At 36.8% G+C, this 6,325-nt stretch overlaps 1 long non-coding RNA gene across 1 annotated transcript; it reads left to right on the top strand.

Annotated features, from left to right (window-relative positions):
- The first annotated feature begins 1,056 nt into the window (after positions 1–1,056).
- Positions 1,057–4,268, top strand: LOC130591550 (uncharacterized). Its single transcript, XR_008969313.1, has 3 exons — positions 1,057–2,928; positions 3,426–3,488; positions 4,143–4,268. It is a non-coding gene; the product is annotated as an uncharacterized LOC130591550 (long non-coding RNA).
- Positions 4,269–6,325: the final 2,057 nt, after the last annotated feature.

Raw genomic sequence — 6,325 nt, 5'->3', positions numbered from 1 at the left:
AAAAAAAATATTGTATGGTGGTCTTATATAAGCTTACCATTTTTTACATTAATATTTAATATTATCTTTTTGAACTAGTCTCGTTATATATTTAGATATGTGTGCAATTTTTTCATATGAATCGGAATTGACATTAGACTTCGATCAAGATCTTACAGTTCTAATTCAATTCTTATCCTTCTAATTTAATCAAACTTTAAAGCACGGAGAAAAAGGTATGAAAATTCGTCTGTAAAATTCTTTTTACGTAAATTCATCTGAATTTTCTAATTTATTATGAACTTTTTCTTAACTTCTCTTAACTTTTTTTTTTCTGACCTTTTATTCTTTTTTTGAACTTTTTTTAAAAATTAAGGTGAAAAGAATAAGATTAGTCTCCAAATCAAGTTTCATAATTTGAAGAATTGGTTAAGGATATAAGGTAGAGGTAAAGCTAATCATTTTGGCCCGATTTTGGACCGGGTTTTGGGCAGAAATTTTTCGGCCCACAGTCAGATTCGATCCGATTATTTTCCTTTGTGCAATCCAAAAATGACTTTTCAGTCTATTTTTTACACCAATCCAAAAAGCCCCTCATTTTGGCCCGAAACAGTGGTCTTTGGGCATAAATTTTTGGCCCGAAACAGTGGTCTTTGGGCATAAATTTTTGGCCTGACCCGATCAATGAGAAAATTATTTTAGGTGCGATCCGATCCAAACCCAACCCGATCCATGATCACCTCTAATATAAGGAACTTCTATCCAAGCGCGTGACGTTAAAAGAGTGGGGGGAGGATGAAGGAGATAACAAAGAAAAAGTAGAAAATGAAAGTGGGGCCCCTCAATTCTCAAATACCTTATCTCAGCTTATCTTGAACCCCCAGATGCACAAGCACAAGCACAAGCACCAGCACCATCAAAAAGATTAGATTAGATTAGATAATAAAGCAGTACGGACTTTATAAATTATTAACCACCAGTTCACCACCTTATTAAAAATGCATGGAGCATAAATAGATTATCACTTATCACCCAATAAAATAATCAAAAATATCCTCCCACTATCAGACAATATAAATGAATATGCTTTCCCTACGGTCCATATGCCTTCCTTCTTCCACCATCTCCAATCCATCAATGATTTTTCTTGACAAATTCTTAATACAGTATCTTTCTTCACCTTGTATCCAATCAGTGTGCCAAATGTGGCAAGTCACAACTTCGAATAAACTTTCTTAGTCGACTCAGTAACCTACAAACTAGTAATAGATCGACATTAATAATTAGTGGAGTACTAATTTCTTCGTTTTTTAAAATCTTCTTTATTACTGTTCTATAAATACCAAGGAGGATCCATTTATGTGGGGTGTGGGTGGGTAAAATAGGAGAGAGAAAGGGGTTAAGATAAATAAACAAATAAAAAGGGGTTAAAGTAGGAGAGAGATAGAGAGTAAATTGAATTAATAATGTAATGGTAGACCGTATGATAAAAACATGAGAGGGTAAAAAGGGGGGAAAAAATTCCAAATATGGAATAAAGTAAAAGAGGGAAAATCTTTTGGAAAGACACTTAACAGAAAGATGGACGGAACAGAGTTAATTATTTTTAAAATGTCTATTTCTAATATCGATGTTAAGAAAGTACATACCTGATCCAAGCCATGTGATTAGGCATGAGCCTTTACAACTGAGAAACGACTTGACTTACGAAGAAAAACCGATTGAAATCCTTGACCGTAGAGAAAAGCAACTCAGAAACAAAGTAATTCCCATGGTAAAAGTTTTATGGGCCAACCATTCGTCGACAGAAGCAACTTGGGAAGCTGAAGATCAAATAAAAGCGAAATACCCTTATTTATTTGCTTAAATTATTATGTATGTTTATCATGTCTGATCTGCATATGTTATTTAAGGTATGAATATGTTCAAGCATGAAATAATGATTTTTGATATGAACTACATGACCTTATTTTAACTTACTAAGTTTCGAGGACGAAACTTTTTCTAAGGGGGTGAGGATGTAATATCCCGTACCTAAGTAATATTAATTGTCGGATTAATTATAAATTAAATCTTTTCAAACTAACAAAAACAAGAATTATAGATATTAAAATATATAATAAGCTATTTTAAGTTTCCTTTATTTAATCTAACTTGTGGACAATAAAACAAGTATATACTTAAGTAAAAATAAAAATTACAAAAATGCCCCTATGAGTCTAACTCTAGCCCATCTTCTTCCTTCCTCCATTTTCTTTCTCTGGCAATTTTTTTTGAAGTGTTCACACATGAAATCAAACACTTCAATTCAATACTACAACGCTCATGTCAGAAATCTTCTTCATTAGTCAATAAAGCTTGCCACAATATCTCACAAAATCTGGAAGAAGCCTCAAAGTTTGAATTCTCAATCTTCCTCCATTAATGTAACTTGACCAAAGTTCATAAGCTTTGAATTATAAACTGAACAGCAAGGCAATGGCAACCTCCAACAAGCTCTATAAATACCGATTGATTCCCAAGTTTTGCCAACACAAAACAAAACCAAAAATCAGAAAGTTTAGATAATATTAGCCAAAAATATACCACAAAAAAAAATACCACTGCTTCCTCCTCTGTTTTTGGGCGCGCTCCGACGCACCACCACCGAACCCCTGCGCCGCACCGCCACGACGACACCACCAATCCTCACCTGCGCCGCACCACCATTGAACCACTGCAACGACGCTACCCAGTCGCGCAGCCCAGCCACCCCTCTGTGTCACACTCGCACTCCCTTCCTTTCTCTCGCTACACCCACTCGCAGCACCTTTCACTCTCCTCGACCCACCTGAACGAACCACCTTCGTCACTCCGGCGAACCACCGAGGCTCAGGTGCTGCGCGGTAGCCGTTTCAGGCGACAAGCTCTCTAACGTTCCTCCCTCTGTTCCCTGTTCCCACTTTATAGGTATGCTGTTTTTACTTCCTTTTATTTTTATATTTTGGGCCTAAGGTAACTCATTAGTATTTTATCAATTACAATATTTGGACTCAAGCAATATACGAGTTATAACTTTACTGTTGCTATTTAGACTAATGAGATTGGAGGTATAACTTATAAGTTATAACTATCTATTATATTAAAAATAAGTATACTATTTTTTTCTCCAAGAAATATGACTTAAAGTTGAGCAAATTTAATACTAAGTAGTCCTACCCTATATTTTATTAAGTCAATATTATTAACCTCAATTTATTAATATTTACATATGACAAGTGTTAATTTTATAAAAGTTAATGACGATAATTAGTTAAGTAATAAGACGATGTTTATAAAGTTTAATAGATAAGTGATTATATGTAGTCTCGCAATTAATATGGTTAACGAGCCAACTTTGTAACAATAGTAATAACAAATGAGGAAAGGTTATAATTTTAATCGTCTCGTTATCAATTATTGGTTAGATTAAGGAAAAAGGGATATTACAAGCCTCCCCCGACTATCAAAGTTACTAAGCAGGATTTGAGGTAACGTCTACTGCTAACACCCGCATTCCCTTTCTAAATATCTGTTTTATGTTGTATATTAAATGTTTATGTTAAATGTATGCTTTTATGGATTGCGGGATATGAAATATTTTTATAAACATGATATTTCATGACGTTACGTAATTTATATGACTTTCGAAAGATTAAAGAATATGATTTCATGATGATTGTGAAGTATAATGATAAATAAAAAGAAATGGAACATGATAAACAAAAGTGAAAGATGGTTCTTGGCAGTACGATGTTATGTTGGTCGTGCACGTACCGTTCTATTCTATGGCGGAAACGCCACCTTCTGGTTAGGGCAATTGTCCCTGGTGGCACCGCACTATGCATGGCTTTATGCCACCTTCTGGTTAGGGACGATGTCCCTGGTGGCTATTGCCCTATGATTATGATGATGATGATGATGATGGGAGACGTCCCTGTATGTTATACTCGCCAAGTTACCAATAAGATGATTATGATATGAAGATAATAATGAATTTATGTTTACATAAAATGTTTATGAAATGTTTTTACTCTATTCTCTCTCCTCCCTGTTTGCAACTAAAATGAATTGAAATGAATTTACGATGTTAGAGTAGTATGTTACTGGGCCTCGGATCATGACGTTTTTCTTTTCTGTTTTAGGTAATGACGGGGATGACGGAATGGCGTAGCAGTGAGGAATAATTACTACTTAAATTATGCAGACTCTTATTAATATGTATTCTAAGCTTGAGAACATTAGTTTATGAACCTTAATTATGTTTCACCTAGTATTTATGCATTTCTAAGTTAGTTATGAAGTTTAATATTTATAAAGTTACGTTCTTTAACGAACTTATGTTGCCTTGTATTTTCCAAAAGGAAAGTACGGCAGTAACGCACCGACTAAGTTAAGTCTTCCGCTGCTAAGTAAGAGCTAATTAATGAATTAACGATGCTTAGGAGTCGGGGCGTTACAGAATGGTATCAGAGCCAACGGTTCCGAAACCTTAAGTAAAACCTTACAGGTTTTACGTATTTCAATAAGAACTAAAATGGTTTAGGATAAGTAATTTAGCTAAGATGAGATAAAATAATAAAATAAAATGGTTGTAGATAAATAAGGAAACAATAATGAATATGAGTGTGAGAGATAGGACGGGAATGGGAAACTTTTACGCTACTTTAACGTGTGACAGAGTATGTTGCTGGCAAATGAGTATGTCATAAACGTAAAATATTTTATGTGTTAGACGATGGCCTCAAGCAAAGTGACCCTATTAATGGAGGAAACGCAAACCACGAATCCGAGGTCACGCTCGAAGAAATGAGGGCAAGGATTGACGCATTGCGTAGCGACCCTGTTTTTGGAGATGCCACCGGAGATGCTAGTGATAACCGAATGGATTTAATGAGGCTGATGATGATGGAGCTTTTACAAGGAAATCGACAAAGGCCTAGGACTGAACAAGAAGAGTGCTCAAACATGTTCAAGAGGTTCTCGGCTCATAAGCCCCCAACTTATGATGGAAAGCCAGACCCCACTGAGTTTGAAGAATGGCTCAACGGCATGGAAAAATTGTTCGATGCACCCAGTGCCCCGATAAGTGGAAAGTTAACTTTGCAGTCTTTTATCTGAAAGGACAAGCCGATCTTGGTGGAAAACTGCCAAGGAAATGCAACAGCATCCTGGATTCGGATGGGAACATCTAAAGGAGGCCATGCGCAACCAGTTTTACCCTCAGTCATTGCAACTCCAAATGGAGTCGGAGTTTATTCATTTGAAACAGAGGAATATGACAGTCTTGGAATACGCGGTGAAATTCAATGAACTTGCTCGATTCGCTCCAGACTTGGTTTCCACTGATCGCCAACGAATGAATCGTTTCGAAGGAGGTCTAAACGTTGACCTTCAGGAGAAACTAGCAGCACATATGAGCAAATCCTATCAGGAATTGTATGATAGGGCCATCAATGTCGAACGCAAGACGAAACTTAGAAAGGAGGTGTTTGAGAATGGTAAGAGGAAAGGAAAACCTCAAGAAGGCCAATCAAGCAACATTTTCAACAAGAAGTTGAATACTGGTCACTTGAGGGAATCGTAATCAAAGACAAGTTCCTCGGTGCAACAAGTGTAACAAGCAAGGCCATTGGGCAAGGGACTGTCGTAAAGGCACCGACCAATGTTATCGATGTGGTAAACAAGGCCATATAGTGAAAGATTGTCCTGTTCAAGAACAACGAGGCCACAACGTGAACAACCATGGCTTCACAAGGAATCAAGGGAATGGACAGAACTCCACTTATAGCGGCAATGCGAACAACAATCGTAATCCTCCGAGAGGACCTCCACAAGCTGGGAGAGTGTTCATGATGCAAAGAGAAGAAGCTGAAGCTGATGATACCGTCATCACTGGTACTTTCCTGTCCACTCTATACCCGGTTGTGTTCTTTTTGATTCTGGAGCTTCACATTCATTTATATCTACTGCATTTTCTAGAACTTTGAATGCAAAACCATGCCCTAAATTCTCTGCCATGTCAGTTTCCATCCCAAATGGTGAATCTATCTCATGTGATGTCATGTATAGAAACTGCCCTATCCTTATAGGAGGCTATGAGTTCCTAGTTGACCTAGTTCAATTTGAATTAACCGACTTTGATGTGATATTGGGAATGGATTGGTTATCCAAGTACCAAGCCGACATTAATTGCCTTAACCATGAGATAACCCTTAGAAGACCTGATGGGTGCAAGGTTTCTTATCGAAGAAGAAAAGCCAAACCCGTATTATCTCAACCTCAAAAGTATTCAAACTACTTGCGAAGGGTTGTTACGGATACCTTT

This window comes from Beta vulgaris, chromosome 5 (assembly GCF_026745355.1).
Source record: "Beta vulgaris subsp. vulgaris cultivar EL10 chromosome 5, EL10.2, whole genome shotgun sequence".
NCBI lineage: Eukaryota > Viridiplantae > Streptophyta > Magnoliopsida > Caryophyllales > Amaranthaceae > Beta > Beta vulgaris.
The sequence above is the reverse complement of the archived record's forward strand: the minus strand, read 5'-3'. Positions and strand labels throughout refer to the sequence as shown.